This window comes from Scyliorhinus canicula, chromosome 6 (genome assembly GCF_902713615.1).
Source record: "Scyliorhinus canicula chromosome 6, sScyCan1.1, whole genome shotgun sequence".
Lineage (NCBI taxonomy): Eukaryota > Metazoa > Chordata > Chondrichthyes > Carcharhiniformes > Scyliorhinidae > Scyliorhinus > Scyliorhinus canicula.
Genome location: NC_052151.1, coordinates 220105913 through 220122991, shown reverse-complemented (window position 1 = coordinate 220122991; position 17079 = coordinate 220105913).

Sequence of the window (17079 nt, the reverse complement as noted above, 5' to 3'; positions counted from 1 at the left end):
AACAGAGAGGAGCGGGAGAGAGTGACTGTGTACTGTGTAGGAGGGGGGGGGGGGGGGGGGGGGGGGTTAGAGAGAGTGAAAGTGTGTTAGAGAGAGCGCGAGTGTCTTAGAGTGTGTTAGAGAGAGCGAGAGTGTGTTAGAGTGAGTGTGTGTTAGAGAGAGCGAGAGTGTGTTAGAGAGAATGAGAGTGTGTTAGAGAGAGCGAGTTAGAGAGAGCGCGAGTGTGTTAGAGAGAGCGAGAGTGTGTTAGAGTGAGTGTGTGTTAGAGAGAGCGAGAGTGTGTTAGAGTGAGTGTGTGTTAGAGAGAGCGAGAGTGTGTTAGAGAGAATGAGAGTGTGTTAGAGAGAGCGAGTTAGAGAGAGCGCGAGTGTGTTAGAGAGAGCGAGAGTGTGTTAGAGTGAGTGTGTGTTAGAGAGAGCGAGAGTGTGTTAGAGAGAATGAGAGTGTGTTAGAGAGAGCGAGTTAGAGAGAGCGCGAGTGTGTTAGAGAGAGCGAGAGTGTGTTAGAGAGAATGAGAGTGTGTTAGAGAGAGCGAGTTAGAGAGAGCGCGAGTGTGTTAGAGAAAGTGAGAGTGTGTTAGAGAGAGCGAGAGTGTCTTAGAGTGTGTTAGAGAGAGCGAGAGTGTGTTAGAGTGAGTGTGTGTTAGAGAGAGCGAGAGTGTGTTAGAGAGAATGAGAGTGTGTTAGAGAGAGCGAGTTAGAGAGAGCGCGAGTGTGTTAGAGAAAGTGAGAGTGTGTTAGAGAGAGCGCGAGTGTGTTAGAGAGAGCGAGAGTGGGTTAGAGAGAGCGCGAGTGTGTTAGAGAGAGCGAGAGTGTGTTAGAGAGAGTGAGAGTGTGTTAGAGAGAGTGAGAGTGTGTTAGAGAGGGTGAAAGTGTGTTAGAGAGAGTGAGAGTGTGTTAGAGAGAGTGAGAGTATCTTAGAGAGAGTGAGAGTGTGTTAGAGAGAGTGAGAATGTGTTAGAGAGTGAGAGTGTGTTAGAGAGAGTGAGAGTATCTTAGAGAGAGTGAGAGTGTGTTAGAGAGAGTGAGAGTGTGTTAGAGAGTGAGAGTGTGTTAGAGAGAGCGAGAGTATCTTAGAGAGAGTGAGAGTGTGTTAGAGAGAGTGAGAGTGTGTTAGAGAGTGAGAGTGTGTTTGAGAGAGGGAGAGTGTGTTAGAGAGAGTGAGAGTGTGTTAGAGAGCGAGAGTGTGTTAGAGAGAGCGAGAGTGTGTTAGAGAGAGTGAGTGTGTGTTAGAGAGAGCGAGAGTGTGTTAGAGAGAATGAGAGTGTGTTAGAGAGGGTGAGAGTGTGTTAGAGAGAGCGAGAGTGTCTTAGAGTGTGTTAGAGAGAGCGAGAGTGTGTTAGAGAGAGTGAGAGTGTGTTAGAGAGTGCGCGAGTGTGTTTGAGAGAGGGAGAGTGTGTTAGAGAGAGTGAGAGTGTGTTAGAGAGAGTGAGAGTGTGTTAGAGAGTGCGCGAGTGTGTTTGAGAGAGGGAGAGTGTGTTAGAGAGAGTGAGACTGTTAGAGAGGGTGAGAGTGTGTTAGAGAGAGCGAGAGTGTGTTTGAGAGAGCGAGAGTGTGTTAGAGAGAGTGAGAGTGTGTTAGAGAGAGCGTGAGTGTGTTAGAGAGAGCGGGAGTGTGTTAGAGAGAGTGAGAGTGTGTTAGAGAGAGCGAGAGTGTGTTAGAGAGAGCGGGAGTGTGTTAGAGAGAGCGAGAGTGTGTTAGAGAGGGTGAGAGTGTGTTAGAGAGAGCGAGAGTGTGTTAGAGAGAGCGAGAGTGTGTTAGAGAGAGCGAGACTGTGTTAGAGAGGGTGAGAGTGTGTTAGAGAGAGCGGGAGTGTGTTAGAGAGAGTGAGAGTGTGTTAGAGAGGGTGAAAGTGTGTTAGAGAGAGTGAGAGTGTGTTAGAGAGAGTGAGAGTATCTTAGAGAGAGTGAGAGTGTGTTAGAGAGAGTGAGAATGTGTTAGAGAGTGAGAGTGTGTTAGAGAGAGTGAGAGTATCTTAGAGAGAGTGAGAGTGTGTTAGAGAGAGTGAGAGTGTGTTAGAGAGTGAGAGTGTGTTAGAGAGAGCGAGAGTATCTTAGAGAGAGTGAGAGTGTGTTAGAGAGAGTGAGAGTGTGTTAGAGAGTGAGAGTGTGTTTGAGAGAGGGAGAGTGTGTTAGAGAGAGTGAGAGTGTGTTAGAGAGCGAGAGTGTGTTAGAGAGAGCGAGAGTGTGTTAGAGAGAGTGAGTGTGTGTTAGAGAGAGCGAGAGTGTGTTAGAGAGAATGAGAGTGTGTTAGAGAGGGTGAGAGTGTGTTAGAGAGAGCGAGAGTGTCTTAGAGTGTGTTAGAGAGAGCGAGAGTGTGTTAGAGAGAGTGAGAGTGTGTTAGAGAGTGCGCGAGTGTGTTTGAGAGAGGGAGAGTGTGTTAGAGAGAGTGAGAGTGTGTTAGAGAGAGTGAGAGTGTGTTAGAGAGTGCGCGAGTGTGTTTGAGAGAGGGAGAGTGTGTTAGAGAGAGTGAGACTGTTAGAGAGGGTGAGAGTGTGTTAGAGAGAGCGAGAGTGTGTTTGAGAGAGCGAGAGTGTGTTAGAGAGAGTGAGAGTGTGTTAGAGAGAGCGTGAGTGTGTTAGAGAGAGCGGGAGTGTGTTAGAGAGAGTGAGAGTGTGTTAGAGAGAGCGAGAGTGTGTTAGAGAGAGCGGGAGTGTGTTAGAGAGAGCGAGAGTGTGTTAGAGAGGGTGAGAGTGTGTTAGAGAGAGCGAGAGTGTGTTAGAGAGAGCGAGAGTGTGTTAGAGAGAGCGAGACTGTGTTAGAGAGGGTGAGAGTGTGTTAGAGAGAGCGGGAGTGTGTTAGAGAGGGTGAGAGTGTGTTAGAGAGAGTGAGAGTGTGTTAGAGAGTGCGCGAGTGTGTTAGAGAGCGAGAGTGTGTTAGAGACAGCGAGAGTGTGTTAGAGAGCGAGAGTGTGTTAGAGAGAGCGCGAGTGTGTTAGAGAGAGCGCGAGTGTGTTAGAGAGAGTGAGAGTGTGTTAGAGAGAGCGGGAGTGTGTTAGAGAGCGAGAGTGTGTTAGAGAGAGCGAGAGTGTGTTAGAGAGAGCGAGAGTGTGTGAGAGAGAGCACGAGTGTGTTAGAGAGCGAGAGTGTGTTAGAGAGAGCGAGAGTGTGTTAGAGAGAGCGCGAGTGTGTTAGAGAGAGCGAGAGTGTGTGAGAGAGAGCACGAGTGTGTTAGAGAGCGAGAGTGTGTTAGAGAGAGCACGAGTGTGTTAGAGAGAGCGCGAGTGTGTTAGAGAGAGCGAGAGTGTGTTAGAGAGAGTGCGCTGGAGCGATTGGGGTAGAGAGAGGATGAGTGGGGAGTGGGATAGAGAGGGTAAATAGCAGAGAGAGATTGGGATAGAGAGAGGGTAAATAGGAGAGAGAGAATAGGGGAGAGAGAGTGGGATAGAGAGAGGGGAAGTAGGGGGAGAAAGAGAGAGTGGGCGAGAGAGTGATGCAGAGTGAGCTAAAGGGAGAGAGAGGGAGACAGTGGATAAAGAATGAAGAATGTGAGTGACAGAATGAGGGAATGCAAGGCACAGAGCGAGGGTGTCTGTGGGAGTCAAAGGCAGCGAGAGAGAGAGAGTTTTGAGGCAGAAACCCAGAAAGAATGAAGGAGTGGAAGGGGGAGAAGGGAGGGTGCGTGAGCAATGATTGAGGGAGAGTGTGCGCGAGAACTTTCTCTGTCTGTCTGTGTGTCTCTCTCTCTGTTGGAACACTGTCTGCATTAACCCCGAACCTTTCTGACTACCTTCATCCCCAAGTCAGTTCATAGGGTTCAGGAAATTTGATTTCATTGCAAGGTGCAAGTCCTATGAAAGATCCAAATTTATATTTTCGGCCAGCTCAACTTGTGTGCAGATCAATTGAACAAATATTTTGAGGGTTTTTTTAAAAAAAATCTGACAGATTTCTGTTCATTTTTAGCCGTCAGATCAGATTGAAAATTTTAAATACCCCGGGATCACTGGACAGTGATCAGGAGCAGGAACCCTGGCTGATTGCCCCCCTCTCTCTCTCTAACCCAGGGATCACTGGACAGTGATCTGGAGCAGGAACCCTGGCTGATTGCCCCCCTCTCTCTCTCTAACCCAGGGATCACTGGACAGTGATCAGGAGCAGGAACCCTGGCTGATTTCCCCCCTCTCTCTCTAACCCAGGGATCACTGGACAGTGATCTGGAGCAGGAACCCTGGCTGATTTCCCGTCTCTCTAACCCAGGGATCACTGGACAGTGATCAGGAGCAGGAACCCTGGCTGACTTCCCCTCTCTCTCTAACCCAGGGATCACTGGACAGTGATCAGGAGCAGGAACCCTGTCTGACTTCCCCTCTCTCTCTCTAACCCAGGGATCACTGGACAGTGATCAGGAGCAGGAACCCTGTCTGATTTCCCCCCTCTCTCTCTCTAACCCAGGGATCACTGGACAGTGATCAGGATCAGGAGCCCTGGCTGATTTCCCCTCTCTCTCTAACCCAGGGATCACTGGACAGTGATCAGGAGCAGGAACCCTGGCTGATTTCCTCTCTCTCTCTAACCCAGGGATCACTGGACAGTGATCAGGAGCAGGAACACTGGCTGATTTCCCCTCTCTCTCTCTAACCCAGGGTTCACTGGACAGTGATCAGGAGCAGGAACCCTGGCTGATTTCCCCTCTCTCTCTAACCCAGAGTTCACTGGACAGTGATCAGGAGCAGGAACCCTGGCTGATTGCCCCCCTCTCTCTCTCTAACCCAGGGATCACTGGACAGTGATCAGGAGCAGGAATCCTGGCTGATTTCCCCACTCTCTCTAACCCAGGGATCACTGGACAGTGATCAGGAGCAGGAACCCTGGCTGATTTCCCCTCTCTCTCTAACCCAGGGATCACTGGACAGTGATCAGGAGCAGGAACCCTGGCTGATTTCCCCTCTCTCTCTCTAACCCAGGGATCACTGGACAGTGATCAGTAATGGAAATACATTCCCTCCTCACTCCCAGCCTTTTGATCATTTTGGGGGAAGAAAGTTCCGGATTGGAACTCCCCTTTATGTGAAAACTTGCTGCTTGAAGTCGGCCCTGAATGATCTCTCTAATTTAACACCTCAATCGGATCACCTCTTTAATGTCCTATGCTTCAATGCCTGGTTTGAACATGATCTGGAGCAGGAAGGGAGGGGGTGTGGGAGGCTTGGCGAGCGGGCATTGACTTGCTGGAGATGTCATGAAGTGGCAGCGTCAGCTAGTGACAGACACCACGAGGGAATGTGTGACGGCCATCTTGGGGGGGGGGGGGGGGGGGGGAGGAACGATTTTGCCAAACTGTTTCTCTTTGATCGTAACATGTAACATGACGTATCGTGCGTGCGTGTGCATGTGTGTGTGTGTGTGTGTGTGTGTGTTCATGAAGGTAGAATAGTCTTGGGTGCCTCAAACCTGAGATTGGCGAGGCATTCGTAGCTGGTGTTTTAACAGCTCACCTGTAAATTGGTCGATCTGAGAGGCTTCAAGAGATGAACATTTAACCTGTGGCTGAAGCATATCACCCCCCCCCCCATCCCCCCACCTTGACGTTATCTTTTAGTTGAGCGGGTTGAGGGTGGATGGGGGGGTAAGGGAGGGTTGGGGGGGGGGGGGGGGAGAAGGGGCCCAATTTACTCCGGGGTTCCCAATCTATTGTCAGGTGGGCAGGGAGGGAGGGAGAAAGGGTCCAAATTGGGTGGAGTGCAAGTGCGATCTTGGCGTCGGGATAGGTTTCAGAAGAGTCTACGCAATAGGCCATTTGGCCCATCGAGCCTGTTCCGCTTCACAATACCATCGAGGCAGATCGTCAGCATCAACTCCCAACGGTGCAGGAGGAGGCTATTCGGCCCATCGAGTCGGCACTGACCCTCTGAAAGTGTAGCCAACCTCGTCCCATCCCCGTGACCCCCACCTAACCTGCACGTCTTTGGACTTGTGGGAGGAACTCGGAGCACCCGGAGGAACCCCTCGCAGACACGCGGACAACGTGCAGATTCCGCACAGACTCGAGGCCGGTATCGACACAGGTCTGTGCTGTGATGCAGCAGTGCTAAACACTGTGGCACTGTCAATCTCCCCTGTCAAGAACCTCAGAATCCGATACGTGTTCATGAGATCGTGCCTCATTCGACTACACGCCAGAGAATATAGACCCAATTTACTCAACTTCTCCTCATCGGACAACCCCCTTGTCCCAGTTTGCATTGGCCCCCTATCCGTCCACTCCACCCATTGCCCCTCAGCTGGTTTTCTTACAGCAACCTTCTGGCAGATGGGGGCCGAATGGGTGCCTGGCTACAGAATTGCTCAAGGTGGGATCGGTCGGTGGGAGGGTACATTGTGTGTGGGGGCGGGAGCGGTGGAGGCTGGGGGGTGGAAGGAGGGGGGGTTTACTGGGAGGGAACGGGGGAAGGAGGTCAATGAGGGGGTGCAAAGGGCCGGCAGGGTCACTCTATCTAAAGCTTTGGGAAATTCTGCCTCCTGCAGTCGTGAGCTTGCCCTTAATCGAATCACTGTGCAGGTGAGAGTTTAGAAATGCATCTTTTTGTTAAAAAAAGATTGAGTAAAAATGTGAGCAGAATGAAGTATTCCAAAGACCCCGATGTGAGAGTCGGGGGAGTGAAGGTGAACGATGGGGTCGAGCTTCTCCCCCCCCCCCCCCCCCCCCCCCCCGCAGGGAGTCAGGCAAGTGTCGGCCTCACAAAGTCATCATGGTGTAAATATTTGGCAGTAAGACTAAAACAAACGAGATGACATTGTAAATAGATTCTGTGATGAGATTGGTAAAATAAAACTAACTTTGAGAAACGTTGTTGGTGCAAAGTCTGTGTCTCAGTCCCAGTTCTTGGCTGTCGTGGTCAGATTGGTAACGACCCAGGGGTGACCGGATCAATTCCCAAGGGAAGAAACACGGGGCGGATTTGAATTTCGATACAGCTTTTCACAGCGCAGGAATGTCACAAAGCGCTTCACAGACTGGGCAATACTTGGTTTGAAGTCCAGTCACTCTTCTCACGTACTAGATGTAACAGGAGAATTTTACACAGCACACCCCCTCAGTACTGACCTGATGGAACCGTTAATTCACCAGACACGTGCTTTCCGATATGAACAGTGGTTTTAATCTACTTACTACAGAGCCAGCCTGTTACCCGTTGATGAACTCTCGGTGAACTGCAGGCTGACTCTGGACACGGTTATTTATACAGCAGCACAAGGGGGAGGAGTCGTGGATGGAGCCAAGGGAGGAGCCCAGTACCAGCTCCTGAGCATTCCCAGAGCTACTCCCCCTAGTGGTCGGATAGCGTTACTGCGCTTACAAAGATACAGTGTGAATTACCAAGTTACATTCACCACATTCACCCCCTGCAAAAAAATCAAGTCCGGCGGGGGTGGTCATCTACAAAGTCAGTCTGTCCGGAGGTCGAACTGCCCGCTGTGATCTGCGGAGCACCGGGGTTGCAGCCTCTTGCGATGGCTGGATGGGTGTTGTGTGCTGGGGTACGATGGCGGACTCCAGGGAGGGTTGTATCCGAGCTTCATACTCTCCTGGTTCGACCGGGGACTGGGGGCGCTGGGGGCTGGCCGGCGCGGGTGCGCGGAACTGGTGGAGTGGGCACGGGAGCGCGAGGGGGCGGCAGCATGGGGTGTAGGGTGAGGGGTACTTCTGTGGGGGTAGAGGGGGCGCTGGATCCGGCAGGTGCCAGATCCCAGAGGGATACAGTGTCCTGATGGCCGTCAGGGAACTCGACGAATGCGTACTGGGGGTTGGAGTGGAGCAGGCGCACCTTCTCGACAAGGGGGTCGGTTTTGTGCCCCCTGACGTGTTTCCTCAGGTGTACGGGGCCCGGTGTCCTCAGCCATGCCGGAAGTGAGACCCCCGTGGTTGTGCCCCTGGGAAATATGAAGAGCCTCTCGTGGGAGGTCTGATTGGTCGCTGTGCACAAAATGGACCTAATAGTGTGGAGTGCGTCTGGGAGGACTTCCTGCCACTGGGAGACTTGGAGCTTTCTAGACCGGAGGGTCAGTAGGACCGTCTTCCAGACCATCGCGTTCTCCCTCTCCACCTGCCCGTTCCCCCTGGGGTTGTAGCTGGTAGTCCTGCTCGAGGCGATGCCCTTGTCGAGCAGGTACTGACTCAGCTCGTCGCTCATGAAGGACGAACCCCGGTCGCTGTGTACGTAGCTGGGGAAACCAAACAGGGTGAAGACGCTATGCAGGGCCCTAATGACTGTGTGGGAGGTCATGTCGGGGCACGGGATATCAAATGGGAAACGGGAGAACTCATCTACGATGTTTAGAAAGTAAATGTTCTTGTTAGTGGAGGGGAGTGGCCCTTTGAAATCAATCGCGAGGCGTTCAAAGGGCCTACAAGCCTTGACCAGGTGGGTCCTGTCTGGTCTACAAAAGTGCGGTTTGCACTCTGCACAGATCGGGCAGTCCCTGGTGACCGCTTTTACCTCCTCGTTGGAGAAAGGCAGGTTTCGGGCCCTGATCTAGTGGGCGAGCCGGGTGACCCCCGGGTGGCAGAGGTCATTGTGGATAACTTTCAATCGGTCAATCTGCGCACTGGCGCATGTCCCGCGGGATAGGGCATTCGGAGGCTCGTTGAGCTTCCCGGGTCGATACTTAAAATCGTAATTGTAGGTGGAGAGTTCGATCCTCCACCTCAGAATTTTGTCGTTTTTAATTTTGCCCCTTTTAATATTTAACACACTTTATTTTACTTCACCAAGGTAACATCACTGTTCTTCCAACCAGTAAAATGATCTTGCTTCTGAATTCTCTGTACCGCTGATCAGACCTTCCAGGTCTCCTTGACAATCTTTCTCTCTCTGTTGGTCCTGGTTGATTCGCTCCTCTTTTGGGTTTCCGTGTTCAGCCCGTCCCATGTACCGAGGCAGCTACGAGAGCTGTCTGCCTGGCCATGAGCGGTTTCGAGTATTTATTACCCATCAAATCGTTTCACTGGCTTCAGAGGAGGATTTGGTGTACGTTAGGAGCTGAGCTGACTGCTTCTTCCAGAGAAGCAGCCGCAGTGTTGTGTCCCATAGTAAACACAACTTAATCTCCAGATCTCCACATGATGTCATTTAGTTTCTTTTATTCACAAATAAACATTATTTCAAGTAATTCAAACTGAAGATTCTGGCAATTCCAATCAGTTGTTTGCTAAAATAATCAACTTCTATCAAAGGGTGAAGAACTTGTTTTCTTTGAATAAACTTGAAAACTTTATTCTCTCACAATGTCTTTGAGAAAGGTATCAGGTTACAGCATGAGCAGTTTCCAGCTGTTGTCTCAAAGCCTGTGTGTTTGCAGTCTAAGCTTTTGGCTGGGGATAACCCTTTGTGGGAATACTGCTTTATCATTTTTAAACATTTCATTACATTTACTTTTCTGGATCTTTTCCGATGACTTTGCTTTTTCTCATGTGCTTTGGGTTTTATCATCAGACCTTCATCTTTCAAATGACATCTTTCCCACTTTACAACAGTCAGAGGGTCAGTACTGAGGGAGCGCTGCACTGTCAGAGGGTGAGTACTGAGGGAGTGCTGCACTGTCAGAGGGTCAGTACTGAGGGAGTGCTGCACTGTCAGAGAGTCAGTACTGAGGGAGTGCTGTACTGTCAGAGGGTCAGTACTGAGGGAGTGCTGCACTGTCAGAGGGTAAGTACTGAGAGAGTGCTGCACTGTCAGAGGGTCAGTACTGAGGGAGTGCTGCACTGTCAGAGGGTCAGTACTGAGGGTGTGCTGCACTGTCAGAGGGTCAGTACTGAGGGAGTGCTGAACTGTCAGAGGGTCAGTACTGAGGGAGTGCTGCACTGTCAGAGGGTCAGTACTGAGGGAGTGCTGCACTGTCAGAGGGTCAGTACTGAGGGAGTGCTGCACTGTCAGAGGGTCAGTACTGAGGGAGTGCTGCACTGTCAGTGGGTCAGTGCTGAGGGAGTGCCGCACTGTCTGAGGGTCAGGACTGAGGGAGGGCTGCCCTGTCAGAGGGTCAGTACTGAGGGTGTGCTGCACTGTCAGAGGGTCAGTACTGGGGGAGTGCTGCACTGTCAGAGGGTCAGTACGGAGGGAGTGCCGCACTGTCCGAGGGTCAGTACTGAGGGAGTGCTGCACTGTCAGAGAGTCAGTACTGAGGGAGTGCTGCACTGTCAGAGGGTCAGTACTGAGGGAGCGCTGCACTGTCAGAGGGTGAGCACTGAGGGAGTGCTGCACTGTCTGAGGGTCAGTACTGAGGGAGTGCTGCACTGTCAGACGGTCAGTACTGAGGGAGTGTTGCATTGTCAGAGGGTCAGCACTGAGGGAGTGCCGCACTGTCAGAGGGTCATTCCTGAGGGAGTGCAGCACTATACGAGGATCAATACTGAGGGAGTGCAGCACTGTCAGAGGGTCAGTACTGAGGGAGTGCTGCACTGTCAGAGGTTCAGTACTGATGGAGTGCTGCACTGTCAGAGGGTCAGTACTAAGGGGGTGCTGCACTGTCAGAGTCAGTACTGAGGGAGTGCTGCACTGTCAGAGGGTTAGTACTGAGGGAGTGCCACAGTGTCAGAATGTCAGTACTGAGGGAGTGCTGCACTGTCAGAGGGTCCGTACTCAGGGAGTGCTGCACTGTCAGAGAGACAGTACTGAGGGAGTGCTGCACTGTCAGAGGGTCAGTGCTGAGAGAGTGCTGCACCGTCAGAGGGTCAGTACTGAGAGAGTGCCGCTCTGTCAAAGGGTCAGTACTGAGGGAGTGCTGCACTGTCAGAGGGTCAGTACTGAGGGAGTGCTGCACTGTCAGAGGGTCAGTACTGAGGGAGTGCTGCACTGTCAGAGGGTCAGTACTGAGGGAGTGGATTTGGTGTACGTTAGGAGCTGAGCTGACTGCTTCTTCCAGAGAAGCAGCCGCAGTGTTGTGTCCCATAGTAAACACAACTGAATCTCCAGATCTCCACTCTGAACTGATGTCATTTAGTTTCTTTTATTCACCAATAAACATTATTTCAAGTAATTCAACCTCAATATTTTGGCAATTGCAATCAGCACTATACGAGGATCAATACTGAGGGAGCGCTGCACTGTCAGATGGTCAGTACTGAGGGAGTGCTGCACTGTCAGAGGGTCAGTACTGAGGGAGTGCTGCACTGTCAGAGGGTCAGTACTGAGGGAGTGCTGCACTGTCAGAGGGTCAGTACCGAGGGAGTGCTGCACTGTCAGATGGTCAGTACTGAGGGAGTGCTGCACTGTCAGAGGGTCAGTACTGAGGGAGTGCTGCACTGTCAGAGGGTCAGTACTGAGGGAGTGCTGCACTGTCAGAGGGTTAGTACTGAGGGAGTGCCACACTGTCAGAATATCAGTACTGAGGGAGTGCTGCACTGTCAGAGGGTCAGTACTGAGGGAGTGCTGCACTGTCAGAGGGTCAGTACTGAGGGAGTGCTGCACTGTCAGAGGGTCAGTACTGAGGGAGTGCTGCACTGTCAGAGGGTCAGTACTGAGGGAGTGCTGCACTGTCAGAGGGTCAGTACTGAGGGTGTGCTGCACTGTCAGAGGGTCAGTACTGAGGGTGTGCTGCACTGTCAGAGGGTCAGTACTGAGGGAATGCTGCACTGTTAGAGGGTCAGTACTGAGGAAGTGCTGCACTGTTAGAGGCTCAGTACTGAGGGAAAGTTGCTCTGTCAGAGGGGAGGTACTGAGGGAGTGCCGCACTGTCAGAAGGTCAGTACTGAGGGAGTGCTGCACTGTCAGAGTGTCAGTACTGAGGGAGTGCTGCACTGTCAGAGGGACTGTACTGAGGGAGTGCTGCACTGTTAGAGGGTCAGTACTGAGGAAGTGCTGCACTGTTAGAGGCTCAGTACTGAGGGAAAGTTGCTCTGTCAGAGGGGAGGTACTGAGGGAGTGCCGCACTGTCAGAAGGTCAGTACTGAGGGAGTGCTGCACTGTCAGAGTGTCAGTACTGAGGGAGTGCTGCACTGTCAGAGGGACTGTACTGAGGGAGTGCTGCACTGTCAGAGGGTCAGTACTGAGGGAGTGCTGCACTGTCAGAGGGTCAGTACTGAGGGAGTGCTGCACTGTCAGAGGGTCAGTACTGAGGGTGTGCTGCACTGTCAGAGGGTCAGTACTGAGGGTGTGCTGCACTGTCAGAGGGTCAGTACTGAGGGAATGCTGCACTGTTAGAGGGTCAGTACTGAGGAAGTGCTGCACTGTTAGAGGCTCAGTACTGAGGGAAAGTTGCTCTGTCAGAGGGGAGGTACTGAGGGAGTGCCGCACTGTCAGAAGGTCAGTACTGAGGGAGTGCTGCACTGTCAGAGTGTCAGTACTGAGGGAGTGCTGCACTGTCAGAGGGACTGTACTGAGGGAGTGCTGCACTGTCAGAGGGTCAGTACTGAGGGAGTGCTGCACTGTCAGAGAGTCAGTACTGAGGGAGTGCTGTACTGTCAGAGCGTCAGTACTGAGGGAGTGCTGCACTGTCAGAGGGTCAGTACTGAGGGAGTGCTGTACTATCAGAGGGTCAGTACTGAGGGAGTGCTGTACTGTCAGAGGGTCAGTACGGAGGGAGTGCTGCACTATCAGAGGGTCAGTACTGAGGGAATGCTGCACTGTCAGAGGATCTGTTCTGTGGCAATGCTGCACTGTCAGAGGGTCAGTACTGAGGGAGTGCCGCCCTGTCAGAGGATCAGTACTGAGGGAGTGCTGCACTCTCAGAGGATCTGTTCTGTGGCAATGCTGCACTGTCAGAGGGTCAATACTGAGGGAGTGCAGCAATGTCAGAGGGTCAGTACTGAGGGAGTGCAGCAATGTCAGAGGGTCAGTACTGAGGGAGCGCTGTACTGTCAGAGCGTCAGTACTGAGGGAGTGCTGCACTGTCAGAGGGTCAGTACTGAGGGAGTGCTGCACTGTCAGAGGGTCAGTACTGAGGGAGTGCTGCACTGTCAGAGAGTCAGTACTGAGGGAGTGCTGTACTGTCAGAGGGTCAGGACTGAGGGAGTGCTGCACTGTCAGAGGGTCAGTACTGAGGGAGTGCTGCACTGTCAGAGGGTCAGTACTGAGGGAGAGCTGCACTGTCAGAGGGTCAGTACTGAGGGAGCGCTGCACTGTGAGAGGGTCAGTACTGAGGGATTGCTGCACTGTCAGAGGATCTGTTCTGAGGCAATGCTGCACTGTGAACTTAAAACACCACGATTCTTAGGACTCCCCCAATACCAAATAGGGAGAAGAAGATATTCTATTTGGTGAAACAAGGATTCTGACTCCATGACTCCTATGCAGAATAAAGTAGGTGCGATTCGCGTCAAACTTGTATTTCAAGTTATCCATGGTATGACGTATATCTACACAGAATGTTTTATCTACTAACCACATAATAACTTCGATCCTGACACCCGCCTTGTGAAGAAAGTACAGTAAACTCTGTAATAAACACTATTTCAGGTTACGTCCAATTTTTAACACACTTTATTTTACTTTCACCAAGATAATATCACTGTTCTTCCAACCAGTAAAATGATCTTGCTTCTGGCTTCTCCTTACCGCTGATCAGACCTTCCGGGTCTCCTTGACAATCTTTCTCTCTCTGTTGGTCCTGGTTGATTCGCTCCTCTTTTGGGTTTCCGTGTTCAGCCCGTCCCATGTACCGAGGCAGCTACGAGAGCTGTCTGCCTGGCCATGAGCGGTTTCGAGTATTTATTACCCATCAAATCGTCTCACTGGCTTCAGAGGAGGATTTGGTGTACGTTAGGAGCTGAGCTGACTGCTTCTTCCAGAGAAGCAGCCGCAGTGTTGTGTCCCATAGTAAACACAACTGAATCTCCAGATCTCCACTCTGAACTGATGTCATTTAGTTTCTTTTATTCACCAATAAACATTATTTCAAGTAATTCAACCTCAATATTTTGGCAATTGCAATCAGCACTATACGAGGATCAATACTGAGGGAGCGCTGCATTGTCAGATGGTCAGTACTGAGGGAGTGCTGCACTGTCAGAGGGTCAGTACTGAGGGAGTGCTGCACTGTCAGAGGGTCAGTACTGAGGGAGTGCTGCACTGTCAGAGGGTCAGTACTGAGGGAGTGCCGCACTGTCAGATGGTCAGTACTGAGGGAGTGCTGCACTGTCAGAGGGTCAGTACTGAGGGGGTGCTGCACTGTCAGAGGGTCAGTACTGAGGGAGAGCTGCACTGTCTCAGGGTCAGTACTGAGGGAGTGCTGCACTGTCAGAGGTTCAGTACTGATGGAGTGCTGCACTGTCAGAGGGTCAGTACTGAGAGAGTGCTGCACTGTCAGAGGGTCAGTACTGAGGGAGTGCTGCACTGTCAGAGGGTCAGTACTGAGGGAGTGCTGCACTGTCAGAGGGTTAGTACTGAGGGAGTGCCACACTGTCAGAATATCAGTACTGAGGGAGTGCTGCACTGTCAGAGGGTCAGTACTGAGGGAGTGCTGCACTGTCAGAGGGTCAGTACTGAGGGAGTGCTGCACTGTCAGAGGGTCAGTACTGAGGGTGTGCTGCACTGTCAGAGGGTCAGTACTGAGGGTGTGCTGCACTGTCAGAGGGTCAGTACTGAGGGAATGCTGCACTGTTAGAGGGTCAGTACTGAGGAAGTGCTGCACTGTTAGAGGCTCAGTACTGAGGGAAAGTTGCTCTGTCAGAGGGGAGGTACTGAGGGAGTGCCGCACTGTCAGAAGGTCAGTACTGAGGGAGTGCCGCACTGTCAGAGTGTCAGTACTGAGGGAGTGCTGCACTGTCAGAGGGACTGTACTGAGGGAGTGCTGCACTGTCAGAGGGTCTGTACTGAGGAAGTGCTGCACTGTTAGAGGCTCAGTACTGAGGGAAAGTTGCTCTGTCAGAGGGGAGGTACTGAGGGAGTGCCGCACTGTCAGAAGGTCAGTACTGAGGGAGTGCTGCACTGTCAGAGTGTCAGTACTGAGGGAGTGCTGCACTGTCAGAGGGACTGTACTGAGGGAGTGCTGCACTGTTAGAGGGTCAGTACTGAGGAAGTGCTGCACTGTTAGAGGCTCAGTACTGAGGGAAAGTTGCTCTGTCAGAGGGGAGGTACTGAGGGAGTGCCGCACTGTCAGAAGGTCAGTACTGAGGGAGTGCTGCACTGTTAGAGGGTCAGTACTGAGGGAATGCTGCACTGTTAGAGGGTCAGTACTGAGGAAGTGCTGCACTGTTAGAGGCTAAGTACTGAGGGAAAGTTGCTCTGTCAGAGGGGAGGTACTGAGGGAGTGCCGCACTGTCAGAAGGTCAGTACTGAGGGAGTGCTGCACTGTCAGAGTGTCAGTACTGAGGGAGTGCTGCACTGTCAGAGGGACTGTACTGAGGGAGTGCTGCACTGTCCGTGGGTCAGTACTGAGGGAGTGCTGCACTGTCAGAGGGTCAGTACTGAGGGAGTGCTGCACTGTCAGAGGGTCAGAACTGAGAGAGTGCCGCTCTGTCAAAGGGTCAGTACTGAGGGAGTGCTGCACTGTCAGAGGGTCAGTACTGAGGGAGTACTGCACTGTCAGAGGGTCAGTACTGAGGGAGTGCTGCACTGTCAGAGGGTCAGTACTGAGGGAGTGCCGCACTGTCAGAGAGTCAGTACTGAGGTAGTGCTGCACTGTCAGAGGGTCCGTACTCAGGGAGTGCTGCACTGTCAGAGAGACAGTACTGAGGGAGTGCTGCACTGTCAGAGGGTCAGTGCTGAGAGAGTGCTGCACTGTCAGTGGGTTGGTACTGAGGGAGCGCTGCACTGTCAGAGGGTCAGTACTGAGGGAGTGCTGCACTGTCAGAGGGTCAGTACTGAGGGAGTGCTGCACTGTCAGAGGGTCAGTACTGAGGGAGTGCTGCACTGTCAGAGGGTCAGTACTGAGGGAGTGCTGCACTGTCAGAGGGTCAGTACTGCGGGAGTGCTGCACTGTCAGAGGGTCAGTACTGAGGGAGTGCTGCACTGTCAGAGGGTCAGTACTGAGGGAGTGCTGCACTGTCAGAGGGTCAGTACTGAGGGAGTGCTGCACTGTCAGAGGTCAGTACTGAGGGAGTGCTGCACTGTCAGGGGGTCAGTACTGAGGGAGTGCTGCACTGTCAGAGGATCAGTACTGAGGGAGTGCTGCACTGTCAGAGGGTCAGTACTGAGGGAGAGCTGCACTGTCAGAGGGTCAGTACTGAGGGAGTGCTGCACTGTCAGGGGGTCAGTACTGAGGGAGTGCGGCACTGTCAGAGGATCTGTTCTGAGGCAATGCTGCACTGTGAACTTAAAACACCACGATTCTTAGCACTCCCCCAATACCAAATAGGGAGAAGAAGATATTCTATTTGGTGAAACAAGGATTCTGACTCCATGACTCCTATGCAGAATAAAGTAGGTGCGATTCGCGTCAAACTTGTATTTCAAGTTATCCATGGTATGACGTATATCTACACAGAATGTTTTATCTACTAACCACATAATAACTTCGATCCTGACACCCGCCTTGTGAAGAAAGTACAGTAAACTCTGTAATAAACACTATTTCAGGTTACGTCCAATTTTTAACACACTTTATTTTACTTTCACCAAGATAATATCACTGTTCTTCCAACCAGTAAAATGATCTTGCTTCTGGACTCTCCGTACCGCTGATCAGACCTTCCGGGTCTCCTTGACAATCTTTCTTCTCTCTGTTGGTCCTGGTTGATTCGCTCCTCTTTTGGGTTTCCGTGTTCAGCCCGTCCCATGTACCGAGGCAGCTACGAGAGCTGTCTGCCTGGCCATGAGCGGTTTCGAGTATTTATTACCCATCAAATCGTCTCACTGGCTTCAGAGGAGGATTTGGTGTACATTAGGAGCTGAGCTGACTGCTTCTTCCAGAGAAGCAGCCGCAGTGTTGTGTCCCATAGTAAACACAACTGAATCTCCAGATCTCCACTCTGAACTGATGTCATTTAGTTTCTTTTATTCACCAATAAACATTATTTCAAGTAATTCAACCTCAATATTTTGGCAATTGCAATCAGCACTATACGAGGATCAATACTGAGGGAGCGCTGCATTGTCAGATGGTCAGTACTGAGGGAGTGCTGCACTGTCAGAGGGTCAGTACTGAGGGAGTGCCGCACTGTCAGAGGGTCAGTACTGAGGGAGTGCAGCACTGTCAGAGGGTCAG